The sequence below is a fragment of the Oryctolagus cuniculus genome, chromosome 4, assembly GCF_964237555.1.
Source record: "Oryctolagus cuniculus chromosome 4, mOryCun1.1, whole genome shotgun sequence".
NCBI classification, from domain to species: Eukaryota; Metazoa; Chordata; class Mammalia; order Lagomorpha; family Leporidae; genus Oryctolagus; species Oryctolagus cuniculus.
In genome coordinates, this window is record NC_091435.1 from 115,136,738 (window position 1) to 115,154,826 (window position 18,089).

At 37.1% G+C, this 18,089-nt stretch overlaps 1 long non-coding RNA gene across 1 annotated transcript in view; it reads right to left on the bottom strand.

Moving 5' to 3' along the window:
* Window positions 1-4,893: 4,893 nt before the first annotated feature.
* Window positions 4,894-18,089, bottom strand: part of LOC127482892 (uncharacterized) — a 261,324-nt gene continuing 248,128 nt past the window's right edge. The window contains exon 3 of the long non-coding RNA XR_011388069.1: window positions 4,894-10,409. This is a non-coding gene — a long non-coding RNA (uncharacterized lncRNA). The remainder of the gene's footprint in view (window positions 10,410-18,089) is intronic.

Here is an 18,089-nt window from a genome sequence, read left to right on the forward strand (position 1 = left end):
TTAATTAGTTGTACCAGTTCTCATGTTGTAGATGTGGTTGCATTGGCGTAAAACAGACATTTTGAGATTCAGTAACTGTTTATTGCCCTTTTCTCTTCTGTTGAGGAGCAGTGTATTTTTTTTCTCTTCATATTATTTGTTGAAGTCTTTTACTTAGAGTAGGGCTAACTAAATATTCATTAAGTACACTGAAAATGGATGTTTGTAAAAATTAAGAGTGGGAATGCAAGAGGGAGTGGAGGAAGGAAGGGTTGGAGTGTGAGCGGGAGCGTCCCTATGTTCCTAAATCTATATGTATGAAATATATTAAACTTGTATAACTTAAATAAAATTAAGAAATAGGTTGTTGAATAATCAGGAAGATGCAGACTTGTGTAGAAGAATGGATTAATAAAAATTATATTAGACATACTTATATTTTATAAAGATTTGCTATTGGCTGGCAACCTTACAGAAAGAGCTTTGCATTCATTATCTAGTTAATAACATCATGTATTATTAAATATACCCTGAATTTGATGGAATAGATAGCATATTGTCCTCTTTTTACAAATGATGAAATAAAATAGAGAATGCCTAAGAATAGTTTTACTGTAGAGGTAACTTTCAGTAATTTAACATTTTAATTAGGCTACCTTTCCAATGTTTGTTGCTTATGTTTAAATCTGTGCTTTTTAACATTAAACTACACATGAGTCACCTGGGACTCCAGTGAAAATGCAGATTCTGAGTTAGTGGATGTCAGGATGAGTCTGAGATTCTGCACCCAAATAAACTCCCACAGATCATACTGAAAAACAGGCTCTAGATTATTCATTTTTCTCCATCAAACTAAGTCCTGTTCCTCATAGGCCTTTATACTGATTTTGTATTAGTTGAAAATGAGTTAAAAATGAATTTTTAAATTGACTAACTACATTTGATCCCCAGATGCACACATGATAAGGCCGTTGATAACCTAGACTGTGAAAAATAGAGGATTTTAAACTGTGTACTTTGTGACTGTAAACCTGCCATCCTGACCCTATTATTCTCCAGGACAGGCTCATGTTTCCTGACTTTTTTCAAATTCTGGATAATATTCCCACTCAGACCCTTCTCTGTGAACCACTGAATCTGATTTAGCCTCGAATTAGTGTCCTGTAACTACATTTAGTGGCTTTAAACATTACAGATGCAGTATTTATAAATCTGTGGGTCAGAACCATGGTGGCTGCAGAGAGATCCTGTCTCCTTCTTGCTTAGGTTGCTGGCAGAACTCAATTGCTTTCAGTGGGTAGAACTGGCAGCTGTCTACTCGCTTGTTGTCAGTGCTGTGACCCCTTTCTAGTGATCACTCACCTTCCTTGGCTCTTGGACCCCTTCCTCGCTCTTCAAAGCCAGCAACAGCTGATTGAATCTTTCTCAGGCTGAAAATATATCCTGCCTTTTGATCACAAGTCTCAGAGATCCTCTGGGCTTCACCAGGAGAAGTTTTCTGCTTTTCAGAACTTATATGAACAGACTGGGGCCCTGGAATAAATCAGGATAACTCCCCAGCTTTAGGGTCTGTAATCTTAATCACACCTGCCACACCTTTTTCCCTGTGAAACTTCCTGCATTCAGACTCCAGCGATTAGCACAGAAACAGCTTTGAAGGGTCATTATTCTAACACAAGCCTGCTGCGTGGGATGGAATTATTTTAATCACCAGGAGAAAAAAACGAAGCGAACCAGAATAATAATGTATCAGAGACTAGAAGCTCAGAAGTGCCAAGAGGGCCACATAATGGTTTAGAAATGTTGTAGTCAAAAATAAAACCCAAGCTTTCTAAGCTGTCCACAGGCCAGATGCCAGGCATTGCACACCTTAGGCATGGGATCCCACCCCCAGCCAGAGTTTGGTCATATTTGCTTCTTAGACTCGGTGCTATGTCAAATTCTGCCGTATTTACCTGGCCAGGATTCAGCAAAAAGCTTGCATCCTCTGTTTATTTCTTGTTGAATTGAAATATTGTAGAGGTACATTTCACTGGGAGAACCTTAGTTAAATGTCTGTCTAGTAGTGGCCAAGATAGCTGGCAAACTCAATATTAGATTCTTTGGCATTACTTTTGTTAAACAGAGAGGAAACGTTTTGGTTTTTTTTTATTTTCTTCTTAAGAATTACCCAGTTATTCTGTACCCAGTTGGCCAAAACGTCCAATGCTGAGCCAGACGAAGCCAGAAGCAAGGAGCTTCATCTGGTCCCCCTAATGGATGGCAGGCATTCACAAACTTGGGCCATCCTCCACTGCTTTTCCCAGGACATTAGCAAGGAGCTGAATCTGAAGTGGAATAGCTAGAACATGAACCAAAGCCCATATGGGGTGCTGGCATCACAAGCTTTGGTTTTACTCACTGCACCACAACACCAGCCCAAGAAAAAAGGTTTTAAAAAGTGCTGGGGGTGGGGCCAGCACTGTGGCATAAGCAGTAAAGCTGCTACCTACAGTGCGGCATCTCCTATGGGCACCAGTTTGAGTCCTGGCTGCTCTGCTTCTGATCCAGCTCTCTGCTATGGCCTGGGAAAGCAGTAGAGGACGGCCCAAGTCCTTGGGCCCTTGCACCTGCATGGGAGACCTGGAAGAACCTCCTGGCTCTTGGCTTTTTATTGGCCCAGCTCCAGCCATCACAGCCATTTGGGAAGTGAACCAGCGGATTGAAGACCTCTCTCTCTCTCTCTTCCTCTGCTTCTCTGTAACTCTACCTTTCAAATAATAAAGAAATAAATCTTTAAAAATTAAAATAAATTCTAAAAAAAGTAAAAATAGTGCTGGGGGAGGGGACTGGCATTGTGCTGCAGTGGGTTAAGTCACTGCTTACAATGTCAGTATCTCATATCAGTGCTTTGGCGTTCCACTTCTGATCTAGCTTTCTGCTAATGTGCCTGGGAAGGCAGAAGAAAATACCTCAAATATTTGAGCTTTTGTCACCCACCTGGGAGTTCCAGATGGAGTTCCAGATTTCTGGCTTCTGGCTGCAGTAGCCTTTGAGGAAGTGGTCCAGCAGAGTTCCAGAATCCCGGCTTCAGCCTGGTCCAGTCCCTGCCTTTGTAGCCATTTAGCAAATGAACCAGTGGATGGAAGAGGTCTCTCTTTCTCTTTTTGTAACTCTGCCTTTTAAAAAAAAAATTGCTGGACCACAAGTATGTCCCTACTTGATGAGCTACCTCATCAAGATGAAGCTCTGAGAAGGACAATGCCAGCCTAGCTACTTCCCATCTCCAAGGCAGAATGAGAATGTTTACCCATGTCTCTGAGTTGTCCAGAGTCCCAGTCACGCTGTGCTAGCTGATACTCTGAAAGACATGGTTGTACTTTGAAAAAAAGACTTACCATTTTAATAATCAATACCGCACAGAATTATAAAAATTAAGTCTCATTTCTTTTATTAAATCTTTTTTTATTTAAAGATCAGAATTACAGAGAGAAGGGGAGAGACAGAGTGAGAAAGATGTTCCACCCACTGGTACACTCTCTGAATGGCTGCAATGGCCAGGGATGGGAACAAGCCAAAGCCAGGAGCCAGGAACTTCTTTCATATTTTTCACATGGGTGAAGGGGCCCAAGTCCCTGGGCCATCCTCTACTTTTTTCCAGGCACATTAGCAGGGAGCCGGATCAGAAGTAGGGCAGCCAGGACACTAACCAGCACCCATATGGTTTGCTAGCATTTCAGATGGCAGCTTAACCTGCTACAGCACAGCTCCGGCCCCCTCAATATTTCTTAACAACTCTTATATTTCTATAGCTGGTATCCTTTGATAAGTTTTATATGTGTGGAATTTTATATCAACCCAAGGTGTGTTTCCCCCATTGTAGAGCTCTGCAACCTGGATTAAATCATAATTATACCCTGTGTTGTACACATCATATTTAGCTAATAGATCACAGTAATCACAGTGATTTTCTCATATTTACTGTTCAGAATATGCTCTGAATAACATTGCACCTATTGTCATCTTCATTTCATTTCAGAATAATCATTCATGTGAATAGAGACATAAAATTTACTACTGTCTCACTTTTCTTATCTTTGAAACAGGGATGCTACCATTTATCTCCTGGAATTGCTTTTAGAATGAAAAGGCATAAAATGTACACCATTGGTTACCATTAATTCAATCTACATTCAGAGCCACAAGGGGGCTTATTTAAAATAGTATAGTTCCGTAGCAATAGCTAATCAGTCACCTGATGATTCAGGGTCTGAGACAGGAAGGGCTGAGAGCTGCTGGTGTTGGATCCAGTAGTTTCCCTTTACAACAGGATGGCATTTTTCTCTAGAGTTGAAGTTACAAATTCTGTGGAAAAAGAAAGTTTTCTTGGAAGATCTAATTTCCCCTGTAAGAACTGAATCAATGCCCCTAGCCATGAACTCCCTAGGATCATGATATGCAGTATAAAGTGTAACTTGCAGACATTTCCATAAATAGCAAACTATGAAATCACATCATAAGAACAACAAAATGATTCAATAAAGCTACTCATTATACACATAGTTTATTCAAGAGCAAAGTTTCAAGTCACTGAGAAATATATCCATGCATTTGATGCTTATATGCTGTCACTTACAATTTCAAATTAGTTCCTGAGAACGGGATCAGAACTTGGCTTTGATTTAGTGACTAGCTGTTGGCTTCTGCATACACTCCACTTTTGAACAACTCCTTACACAGTGACTCCCTAACATGGAAGGTCTTATACTAGGTTCTGGGGTTTCAGTCACAAGGCAGACAGCATCTTGGTTTTTACATTATTCTTTTTGGAAAAGTAGTTGTGGAAAGACAGACATTAAACAACTAATTACATAATTATTTAAATTAGTTTGAATGAGAGCTATCAATATTAAATGATATGTGCTCTATAAAAATCTGTTCCAAATCAGAAAATATGTAAATTATGATTTAATCAAAAGCAAGTTATGTCCTATATCACTCACTGTAAAAAGAATAAAGTAGAAAGTACATTAAGTTTAGAAGTAGTAAAGGATTTTGACTAATGATGGTTAAAGAGATTGATTACTAGCACTTTACTAGTTATTTCTTCCTTTAACATCACTTTTAATTTGAATGTCGTGACTCTTTAAAATTGATCAGAATTATTCCAAGCTGCCTCACAATGTAACCTAAAACAACTGCTTCATTGAGGATCTGCATACAATAATTGCTGTCTGCTTATCAGCAGTGATCTATGATAATTGGGCTGATAGTGTTAATGCTGATCTTTTAAAGTGAATGCATCCATGCTAATATATTCCAAAAGAGTACAGAACAGTTGATTCTTATTTGTTTCATTTTACTTATTTGAAAGGCAGACTGAGACAGAGAGACAAAGGTCTTTCATCTGCTGGTTCACTCCACAAACGCCCCCAACAGCTGGGGCCAGGTCAGGTTGAAGCCAGGAGCTGGTAACTCAGTCCAGATCTTCCGCGTGGGTGGTACAAGAGGAACTAAGTACTTGAGCTAAAACCTACTGCCCCCCAAAGTGATATCAGTAGGAAGCTGGAGTTGCAGGCAATTTGATCTTATTTTGCTTTCTCTGGATTCAGTTATATTTTAACATCTTAATTGTTAAAAATAAGTTAATCTTGTCTTTTCATCTAGCTGTCCTTGAACAACACTGTCATTTGAGATACTAGAATTAAGCAATTTAAATAAGTATCTCAAGGATGACCATCACAACAACTAATGTTAAATAGTTTACAAAAATAAAGAAATTACTTATACCCCATCTGGAGTATTTTCATTAACCCAAGACTATTTTATTATCTATAAAGGAATCACTGTACCATAGAATTTCTTTTCTATTAAAAATAAGTTATCTGAAATTTTTTGGCATATTTTCATTTTTTATAACTTTGTTGAGAAGTTTTAACTAGACCTCCTAACCAGAATGTCTTTTTCTTTCAAATTAAGTTGCTGCTGTAAAATCCAATCATTCATGTCATCACTTGTAGTGATTCAACACACTAAAACTATAGCTCTCTGCCAGTGACACCAAGAGTCATGTGCTTCTCTTTAACACCCCAGTGTCTCCCTTTGAAGCTGTTACGATCTTACTGGAAAGGGTTTAACTTGCCTGTGTGATACATTTTCCTTAAAAAAACTAATTTGGAATAAATCATAATTATCCAGCTGATGTCTGAAAAAGCCATTAACACACAGCCAATAAGCATTAATATTATTTTTAATTCAAGATGTTACATTCAATGTGTTGACATCACTTTGCTGACAAAAAGATTCTGTTTATACCAAAGAAAATGCGTACTATCATTATCTAGTATCACTTAAATATTTTGTATTACTTAAATTTTTTGAAATCCTTTAATTATAAAGGAATATGAGCATTGAAAATGAAAAGCTTCTGAATTCAGAAATAAATGTTTCTAATACTTCTGCTTGACAGTATATCCATCTTTGAAAAAGGCATGTAAGAATCTTCAAATACTAAGATAAGGACATGTGAGCAAAGTTGTTTTTTCAACATGATTTTTCAAAAAATTAACCCATATACTTATTTAGTCATTGCAACAGACAGAAAGGAATGACAGTTAGAAAAGCTATCTGTCATAGTAATTATTGATGATGAAATCTTTATCTGACTCTCAGTGGGATTCTTTCCAATTAGCTTCTGTAGCTTTCCAAATCTGCATAAATTTCATAAAATTTGCTTGTTTCCATCGTGATTTTTCTGAGGCTCTCTTTCCTGGGCGAATCTCCAGATTGGCAAGCTCAAGCAGATTTTAAAATACCCTTTCCATATATCACCCACACTTGTCCTGTTTGGGGATGGATTGACGTCTGAGCTCAGATGGTTGTAACTAAGCTGCTTTTCTCGGCAGAAAAGTTCATTTTGCTTCAGCTGTTGCAGATAGCTCCTTTAGCTCCCTCTAACTCCTGTTTTCCAATTGTTTCAGCCAGCCTTCTAACTGTTCTAGGGCCACAGGAAAAAAAAAAAAAAAAAAAAAAAGCCAAGTAAGGACATCTTTCCCAAAGTCCTACTTCTCTCTTGACACATTTTGTAACTTCTCTACCTGGGTAAAGTATGATCCCTTACCTTGTCTCTCTCTTCAGTTCAGGAAAGGAACAACTGATATACTGTCTGAATTAACAACTGTTTTCTAAACGTAGACATTAAACTTACTATCTTTAGTCTTTATAATTTACCTTGCTGAATGATTTTAAAATGTTTAAATTACCTGCATCCCTTTCATGTGCTTTATTTTGTATAAGCAATGGTTTTAGAGAAGGAAGAAGAGGGTCCCAAAATGGAAACTAAGAAGAGGAATATTAAATGCAACAGGATCTATCATATACAAACTAGCAACCTATTATATTTCACTGGGGCATAATTGTAACTAACACCACTAATGAGATTCTGCAACATAGAAGCCTACAATGCTAGAATAGACCTGGAGGGAATCTTCAAGTTGATCTAGGTCAAAATTCTAAACTCTTCATTTTTTATTATTTTTTAAAGATTTTTTTCCCTTGAAAGGCTGAGTTACAGGGACAAGGGACACAAACAAAGAGGTCTTCTATCCACTGGTTCACTCCTCAAGTCCCCTGGTTCATTTTCAAGTTAGCCACAACAACCAGGACTAGGCCAGGCTACAGCCAGGAGCCGGGAAATTCATCTGAGTCTCCCACATGGGTGGTGAGGTCTGAAGCACTTGGACCATCCTCCGTGTTTTCCCAGTTGCATTATCAGGGAGCCTGGTAGGAATCGAAGTCAGGACCAGCTCCCATATGGGATGCTGGCCTCACAGATGGAGGCTTAATCTACAGTGCCACAATACCAGCTCCTGCTTGCTCACTTTTAAAGCAAAGGAAAATTATTCTCATAGAGTTAAATAATTTGGCTAAAACAAAATAGCTACTTATAAAGCAGAAATTAAACCCTAGACCCCCAACTTCTATGCCACTGTACTTTCTCCTAAGAATGATTATTATGGCCTCTGTAATCCTTCATTAACTGTAGAATCAACCCCATGTACACTTGCTCATTCCAGGAATCAGGTCAGGGTCGCCAGATTTTTAGTAAATAGCAAACTAAATTATTCAAACACTGTTTAAGAGACGTGTTAAAGCACATGATTTTCCACTTGATCAGTAGATTACACCTAATAACCACCTACTGATTTATGTTCAGAGCCAAAACAAGAGGAGTAATGAAACAATATTCAGATCATGGAAGTTTTGGGCAAATGTGTATGATTATAGTTTCAATGTGTATTACACTGTTTTAAATACTGGTTGGGGGTACAGGTATTGGGAGTTTGTTTGCTTTACAGAAGAGAATTTTGCAAACCATAGTGACTGAATTCAAATTCCACAATTTCCTCAAATGTAAAGGTCATAAAATAGGGTCATAGGGGCCAGCGCCATGGCTCACTTGGTTAATCCTCCCCCTGCGGCACCCACATCCCATATGGGTGCCGGTTCTAGTCCCGGTTGCTCCTCTTCCAATCCAGCTCTCTGCTGTGGCCCAAGAGTGCAGTGGAGGATGGCCCAAGTGCTTGGGCCCCTCCACCCTCATGGGAAACCAGGAGAAAGTACCTGGCTCATGGCTTCAGATTGGCATAGCTCCAGCCGTGGCAGCCATTTGGGGAGTGAACCAACAGAAGGAAGACCTTTCTCTCTCTTTCTCACTGTCTATAACTCTACCTGTCAAAAAATAGGGTCATAGAGTTCTTTGGAGATGAAATATGTTCCTATGCCAACGCTGATGTGGTTGTTGTTATTATTACCATAATCATTATTTTCTTTAACGATTTGTAATAATAAACTATTTTAAAAATCATGACTATATGTTGTTCATAATAGTTTGTTCTCTATCGAATATGTTCCTTTTAATAAAACATTTACTGGAAAATTGCATCTGAGGAATTTTCCAAGTTGAATTTATAGTCATGAGTAATAAGATTTCAACATTAAAAATGTATTGTATATAAATGACTTTATACTAAACTCCAAAAAATAATTGCTGATCAAGGTGTTAAAACTTTAAAACACAAAGTAGAAAAAATTAACATGTATCTTCTATTCCTCAGCTTACTGCATATTCTCCTGAAATTGACTGTGTAAAGAAAACTTATATTGAATGGGATGCTCTCCAGGAAACTACACTTCTTCCTCCTCCCTCTCCTATTCCCACCCTTAATTTTTACAAAGATCTACTTCAGGATACTTAATGAGCATAGGGTTATCCCTATTCTAAGTAAAATAGTTTAACAAATAGTATGAAGGAAAAAAAAGCAAAACTGTTCCTCAACAGAGGAGACAAGGGTGGTAAACAACGACTGAATCTCAAAATGTCCATTTCACTCCAATACACTACATATGTGTTTTTAATTGTTAATTCTCCAGTGTGAATATTGAAGTAGTTTAGCTCAAGGAGTGAGTTTGTTGAAACTAAATGATAGGGAACCCATAAAAAAGTGGCTTTAGCATCTTGAAAATTATTTGAGAATGGGTGTTGAGTTAAATATGGCTTTAAGTCAATAGGAAATGAGATTTACTTGAAAATGAATTTAGAGAATAAAAATTTTTGTCACTTCATATCTAGAAGTTTAGCCTTCACAAGGACTGGCTGGAGCACAGGTTGGGAGTAAAAGATGCATGGATATGCAATTTGTTTGTTGGTAGTCTCCTAGAATGTATGTAGAAGAGTCAAACATGAAATGGATTATCTAATGAAAGCAAGATGCAAACTCACAGTAGATATTGTTGGCATTGTACTCATATACCCTGGGACTGTTTCTACTGCTTTCCTAGGGTGCTTCTGTTAATATATCTCATTGACTAATATTTCTAGAGGATTTCAACCAGACTGTGAAAGCCATCTCTCATTTTATAGGAGAAACAGAACATACGAGAGAAAGAGAGAGAGAGATACATTACATATGCATTACTGTGGAGTCTGTGAAGTTCTAAAACCTGCAGTCAGCAAGCTATATTACCAGTAGAATTAATGGTGTGATTCCACTCTGAGTCTGATGGCTTAAGAACCAAGAGAGTTGATGATATAGAACAGCCAGAGCTTCAATTTGAGTCTAAATGCAAAAGAAAATATAATGCCCCAGATCAAAAGCAATCAGGTGGGTGGAGGTCCATTTTATTAATGAAAGAGTCAATATTTTTTCTTCTATTCAGCCCTTCAACTGATTGGATGAGACCTAACCCCATAGGAGAGGCAATCAAATCAGACTAGCAATTCAGAAGTTAATTTATGACAAACACTCTCACAGACACACCAGGTGTTTGACCAACTATCTGGGCATGCCATGGCTCAGTCACACTGACACATAAAATTAACCATTGTACTCACTTTCCTGGAAGTGATGAGCAGTTATACCATTATGTCCTGTCTCCCTCTACCTGGCAACCTAGAGTAAACAATAAACAGGGATGTGGTTGGTATATAAAAGCTCTGCTTCTTGACCTGACGTTAGGACAAACTGTTTTGTCATTTATGCTCCAAGGCTCCCACCAGACCAGAAAGAATAAATCTTGTCCTTGGAATCACATCTTGTATACCTCCTTTTCTTCCCTATCTTGCTTTTCTCACGTCCTTACTGATTTCTCCTCAGTGCACTCCCTTAGTAAATCACAAGGCAGGAAGTTCCCACTGAAGCTGTACTGCTAGAGAAACAGATTTAAAAATAGTCTCCAGCCTTTGGGTAAATTTTGAGGAAAGCCCAAGAAGGTACGATTTTTTCCAACCTCCTCTGATCCAGTCTTCACATCCCAATTTATGCATTTATAAACCTTAATTTCACAACATATATTATGGATATTTTATATACATATACATTAACATGCATTCGTGTATATTAAAATATTTATAAAATTATATCTAATATTTGTATTCTAGTATGTAGTAATACTTCTCCTCTGCTATTTATGTGTATGATTCCCTAAACTGGAAAGTCACTAATCAGCATTTAAGATATGAGATCATGTAAACAAGTACCCTATGTGGAATCAAGGAAGGGGCTTGGATTTACACAAAACAAAATATGACCTGATATCCTTAAAACAATATGACTCAAAGTAGAATCATCCAAGACTCAAGTCAATTGGTCTTTACTCTCTCTTGTTTTGTGTGGTATCATGGTTACTTCCTACTGCATCTCATCCCTCAGGGCAATCACTTTGTTTCTTTTTTTCATTTTGCTTAAAAATATTCTTTTCATATAATGCCTTTGTTTGGTTAACATTTCATAACCAAACTCCTTCAATGAGATGACCATTGCCTACGAACTTTGTCTGCCTTTCTTTATTTCATATCCTTGCAATAAATTTGTTGTCAATATATAATGCACACAGCTTGAGCTCACTAGCTATTTAGCCATTAAAGACATGTTAGAGCCAGTGTTTGTGTATGCCTAGGATCAAGTCCTGTCTCTGCCTCAGATCTAGCTGCCTGCTAATGCACGTGGGTAACATCAGATAATCACTTATGTACTTGGGTTTTTGCCAAATACGTAGGAGACCTGGAAGGAGTTCCTAGCTTCTGCTTTGGTCTGGCTCAGTCACACCTGTTGAGGGCATTTGGGATGTGAACTAGTAGATGGAAAATCTCTCTCTCTGTCTCTCCCAATCTCACTCAGCATTTCAAATAAATAAAAATAAAGGCTTAAAAATGAAATGAATATTACTAGTAAATAAAAAGTATAAAAATAAGATTATCAATGCAGCCAGGAAGGATACAGCATTTTTAAATTGTGAATCATAGGTCATTAAAAGAAATATTCTGTCTACTTCTGAATTTGAAGAAATTTGGCAACTGATTAATATGTATTCTATGCTAACAGAGTGTTTTGCAGTAGTTCATAAATGAATATGTATTAAATAAGTTGATTTTTTCAGTTCAAATTCTCACTTTATTTCAAAAATTTCACAGTGGAGGTGGTCCAGGTGCATGAAATGGTGGTTAAGCTGGTTAAAATGTCCATATTCCATACAGAAGTTCTGGATTCAAGATCCACCTCTACACCTGATTCTACATTCCTGATCATGCATACCCTGAGAAGGAGCAGGTTGTGGTTCAAATACGTGGGTCCCTGTTACCCACGTGGGAAATTCAGAATGAGTTCCAGGCTCCTGACTTCATTGTGACCCAGCCATAAGTCCTGGCTACATGCTGGCCTAGCCCTAGCTATTGCAGGCATTTGATAAATAAACCAGCAAGGCTTCTCTCGCGCGCAATCTCTCTCTTTCCCTCACCCTTTCAAATAAATGAATACACACACACAAAAAAAATTAGAAAAATACAGCATGAATGCTGAAATTGCAAGTTAACTTCCTTATAGTAGTAGCAACCAAAACAGTAGAACCCTGAATTATAGAAGCCAGTAATTAAGATTATCAGTTCAGAAGAATTAGATATAAGATAAATTCTGTACAGGATGTCTCAAAGTGTGATATATATAGAATAGCAATCCCACAAGATGCCCTGTAGAGGAGAAGCATTTTTTTTCAGGTTCAAACAGATTAAGGAAATATTGATTAGTGTAAGTCCAATTTTACAAAGTCATACTGACCAGTGGTTTATTAAATAATCTAAACTGTTTTTCAGCAAAAAAAAAAAAAAAAAAGTTGTCTAACTTTATTTAATTAAAGTTTATCAACAATGGACCTGGATTTTTTTTAAACTAGCACCTGCTATAAGAGCATAAGTGCTGCGAACCGCATTTTGGCTAATAAAAGTTTTAGTTGAAAGTAAAGTTTTAGACTAAGTCTAAAAGTTATTGGTGGTAGACAAGGTTACTGACTAATCATCAGAACTAGAATATCTTTGAGAATAGTCCCTGTTTAATGTATGACTTTTTGATACACCATCAAGTAAAACAGACAGTTCTTATCTTGCTTGATACCACAACATAATATTTTCACTGTTTCTGGTTGATCACAAATATTACAATTTCCAGAATAATAAAAAAAAAGTTTGCCAGACAGAGTTCTTAGGTGGTGAATACATAATTTATGTATATTTAATATTTTCACATAACTGATTGAAACCTCACGTTCAGATTATAGATTCAGGTTCCTAAATTTTGTGATTATCAAAAATTAAATTTTCATTTCAGTCTACTCGAAAGAAAAAAAAAATCATTCAATTAGTATTTACTTATTGGATATCCACTTTGTTTTCTGGAACTTTTCTAGGCACTTTTGATTTGTCTTTGAAAAAATAGACAATGCTCCTGCCCAAGTAAGGCTTATAGAAAATTAAGGTTGTATGCAAAACCTAGTTCTTTGGTAGAGTTTTAAAAATATTTATTTATTTATTCATTTGTTTATTTGAAAGAGAGAGAGAGAGAGAGAAATCTTCCATCTTCTGGTTAACTCCCCAATTAGCTACAACAGCCAGGGTTGGGCCGGATTGAAGCCAGGTGCCAGGAAATCCATCCAGGTCTCCCATATACGTGGCAGGTTCCAAGTATTTGGCCCATCATTCGCTGCTCTGATAGATACATGAGAAGGAAGCTGGATCAGAAGCAGAGCATCCAGGATTTGAACCAACATCTTGATATGGGATGCTGGCATCTCAAGTAGCAGCTTATACTACTGTGCCACAAAGCTGTTTCCACTGGGAAATATTTAGGAAAAGTAATATAACATGAATTCAGTTGATGTTAATCATTAATAGTAACTAAAAAGAAATCTTTGTATAGATTAAATAACTCATTATCAAAAGGAAAATTTATGTCTAATATCGATAAACTCAAGATGAATAGTTTTACTAGCTGTGAATTTAAGACAGAATGTACTCAGATTTTATTAAGCTTATTAGGGCAAAGCAAGAGATATTAGGTGAGTTCATCAAAAAACAAATTTAAAATTTTGAAGTTACACAATTTGAAGTATCTTAGCCAGTGAGGATTTTGTGAATACCAGCTATTTCTCGTTAGGACTTGGCAGGTAAAGACAGAGCAGAATGCATGTGGGGTTGTCAGTCAGCAACAACACAGGCAGTGTAAAGTTGCAGCTGATAATATTCCAATTCTGCAGAATCTTCACATAACCATCTCCACATCCATCAGTGTTGTTACAAATGACAATATTCCACTTTTTATTACTGAGTAGTATTTATTTGTGTGTGAAAATATATGCATATATCACATGTCATTTATTCATTCATTAATGAATTATTAAGAGGACATGTTTCTGGTAGAAATTGTATTTTTTTATCCAGTGAATTAAAAAGACTAGTATAAAAAAAAAGAAACAAAGAAAAAGAAAATGACCACTATGCAACTGTAGACTGCATAACACCAGCTCTTGGAAAGGAAAAGCATCTGTGATGCTCTTATTTTTCATTTTCCCGTAATTGAGTGTCAAATTTATACAGGGAAGGATGAAAAAACATAATACTGAAGCATGAATACACTTAAGAAACTCACACATACAGAAAGACAGAGAATATATAATTAACACCCACTTGGTACATGTCAAAAAAGAAAACAATGTTGACATTTTTGGTATTTCAATGAGATACGTTTATATTTAGTTTGGAAAAACTATATTTTCATGAAATGAGAGAAGACAAATTTTGGGGAAAAAATCAAGACAAAAATTCTAAAATCTTGAAATATCCTCTGATTATTTAAACATAATGCAAAACTAAAATATATGAGGCATATCTAAATGTTTATATTTATCTAGAATCAAAAGATTAATAAGATGAGCACTTGGTCTAGTGGTTAAGATGCCCATGTTTTATATTTAGGTATGGATTTGAGTATTGGTGCAATTCCAGCTTTTGGCTATGGCACACACCAGGCTCACAGCTTTTGCTGGTCTCAGTCCAGGCCATTGCAGGTCTCTCTCTCACACTGAACTCTAAAGTAAATAAAAGAAATTAAGTAATGTTTAAAACTATAAGACAAATGCAATTTCCACATTTTATTTGTGTATGTATATAATATATATATTAAATTAATATATAATGTATAGATTCATGGGAAATAATGAAAGGCAATATGATATTTTGAAACAGATTTGCACTGTATGATGATTTAATCTGGACATCTTATCTACCATCTCAGACATTTATCTATGGTTTATGATGATAACATTCATAATTCTTTCTTCTAGTAATTTGGAAACTCAGAATACAATATTGCTACCTAATCTGAACTCATAATGAGTTTTATAGTAATGAAATGTTATAATATTTGTTTCTGTGTGCCTGGTTTATTTCACTTAACATAACAATCTCCAGGTTCATCCATGTTGTTGCAAATGACAATATTCTATTCTTTTTTCATTACTGAGTGATATTTCACTGTATATATACATATATATATATCACAGATTTTATGCATTCATTTATTAATGAATTTTTAGTTTGATTATTTAGTATCTGCTATCTTTTGACTAGTCCTGCAATAAACATTGGAGTATGTATATTTAATATGCTGATTTCATTTATTCTAGTAGTGAAATTAATGGACCATATATTGTAGTTATATTTTTAATTTTTTTATGGAACCTCTGTAGGGTTTTCTAATTTACCTCCCCACAATTCATTTGTAAGGTTTCCTCTTTCCATACATTCTTACTTTAATAGCTTTTTTTATGTAATAGTCATTCTAAGTGGAGTGAGGTAATACCTCACGGTGGTTTTACTTGTGTTTCCCTGGTGATTGATGACCTTTTTTTAATAAACCTATTGATTATTTATAACTTCTTTTTTGTTTTGTTTTGTTTTTGACAAGCAGAGTTAAACAGTGAGAGAAAGAGAGACTGAGAGAAAGGTCCTCCTTTTCTGTTGGTTTACCCCCCAAATGGCCTATGTATATTTTTGGCCCATTCTTAAATTGGATTATTATTATTGTTGTTGTTATTGCATTTGATCCTTTATATATTGTGGATATTAAGCTTTTTCAAGTACATTATTTGTGAATATTTTTTTCATTCTGTTGGTTGTGCACAAATCCCTACAATGAAAAATAAAATATTGATTAAAAATGAGTAGGACACAAAATTAAATAACACTTTGTTCATGGGTTAGAACAATTTATGTTGCTATAATTTCCATACTAAAATGATATACATATTCAGTGTAATTCCTATCAAAATACCACATTCATATTCACTGAAATACAACCAAAAAATCCTAAAATCCATGTGAAACTACAAAATACTCAAAATAGTTAAAGTAATCAAGTAAAAAAAGAACAAAGGAGGTATCACGCTACTCAATTTCAAACTTTACTTCAAAGATACAGTCATCAAAACAGCATGGTAAATGGCACAAAGATAGACACATGCACCAATAGAGCTAAATTAAGAATTCAGAAATAAATCCAAATAATTACCACAAAATAATGTTTGACCAAGAAACTAAGAACACATACTCACTCCTTCAGTAAATGGTGTTGAAAAAGTGAAAGTCTACATGGAGAAAAATGAGAACAGACCTATTTCTTGCCATATACAAAACTAAATTCAAAACAGAATACAGGGAGGAGCCAAGATGGCGGAATAGTGAGGGCGCGCACCAATAGTCCGGGAAAATTTAGTTTAATAAAAGGGGAGTTACGGTAGCCTCAGAAAAAAGAACCAGCAAAATATTGCAGAGGAAACTCTTCTGGATCCAGTGGTCGTGAATCGGAGGACCTACTGGGAGAACAAGGTCGCCCACCTCGCGAAAGCCGAGCCGCGGGACCGAGCTGCGCAAGCTGCAGGGTCTGCGCGCAAGTGCTCGAAGGGGAGTGCGTGCCACACAGACAACAGCAGAGAAACTTGGGACGTCCAGGGCTCCGAGTCCACACATCAGCGCTGGAAGGGGAGCGGACCTGCGTGGAGAGCGTGGGAGCCCACAGTTCGGGACACCAGCGGCAGACTCAACACACCAGCGCTGGAACGCGAGGTGAGCCGAACCTCAATAACCCAAGACACCGGCAGGCAAGCGGAGAGAGGAGACTAGAGGGAATGACCCCCCCGGGGGGGGGGGACTTCACCAAGCTAACTGGAAGAGAGAGAGAGGAAAAAAAAAAAAGGTGACTGGTACAGACACGGGTTTCTCTCTCTCCGCTCACCTCTCAAGGGCGAGCAAGACAAAGAGCAGGCGCCATCTTGGACATACGTCATAAGCAGAGCGACCTCAGGTCTGCACCGGCCCTGAGCCTAGCAGAAAAACCTGACTCTGGGCGGGGCGAATTAACAGGAGATTAGGACCTAGTAAATTTGTGGTGCTACTGAACTGAGACTGTGAAAAAAGAGACGGTGGGGGAGAGATCTCACGGAATTCACGTGAGCACTCTCCAGAGACGCTACAATTCCGTAACTTTGGCAACCCAGTGGGAGACTGAAGGAGAATTTGAGCCCACTCCGAGGGCAGAACAGATTCCCTGTGTGGTCCTTGGGAAAGAGCTTCCGATCTCTGGCTCCTGTGTATATCATTTGCCTGCTAACTACCTCCAACTTCGTTCAGCTGTGCGGAATTACTTCCCTTTTGAATCAAAAAGAGAGAGAGAGAGAGAGAGAGATTTACCACGCCTAACCTGGGAGTGTCACCTTTGGCACACCAAAGAGAGCTTTCAGGCCACACCCATCTCAAGCCCTAAGGCTCCATCAAAAACAGATAGTCCACTTAATCTAGAGTCATAGTATAACAAGAAAAAGCACCACAGTGAAGAAACCAAATATCTCCAATATGCCAAATAACAAACGCAAAAACCAAGGTAATAAAAACAAGGAAGTCACCATGAAGCCCTCAACTGAAAAAGACACCCCAATTCAAGATTATGAAGATGATGACATAGAAGAAATGCAAGAAGCAGATCTCAAAAAATTGATAAGAACATTAAGAAGTTCTCAAAAACAAATTCTTGAACTACAGAAATCCTTAATGGACAAGATAGAAAATCTCTCTCGTGAAAATGAAATATTAAGGAGGAATCAAAATGAAACGAAACAACTAGTACAACAGGAAACTGTGATAGTGACTGAAGTGAAGAATTCAATAGATCAAATGAAAAACACAAGAGAGAGCCTTACAAACAGAATGGGTGAAGCAGAAGAGAGAATATTGTACTTAGAAGACAGAGAAC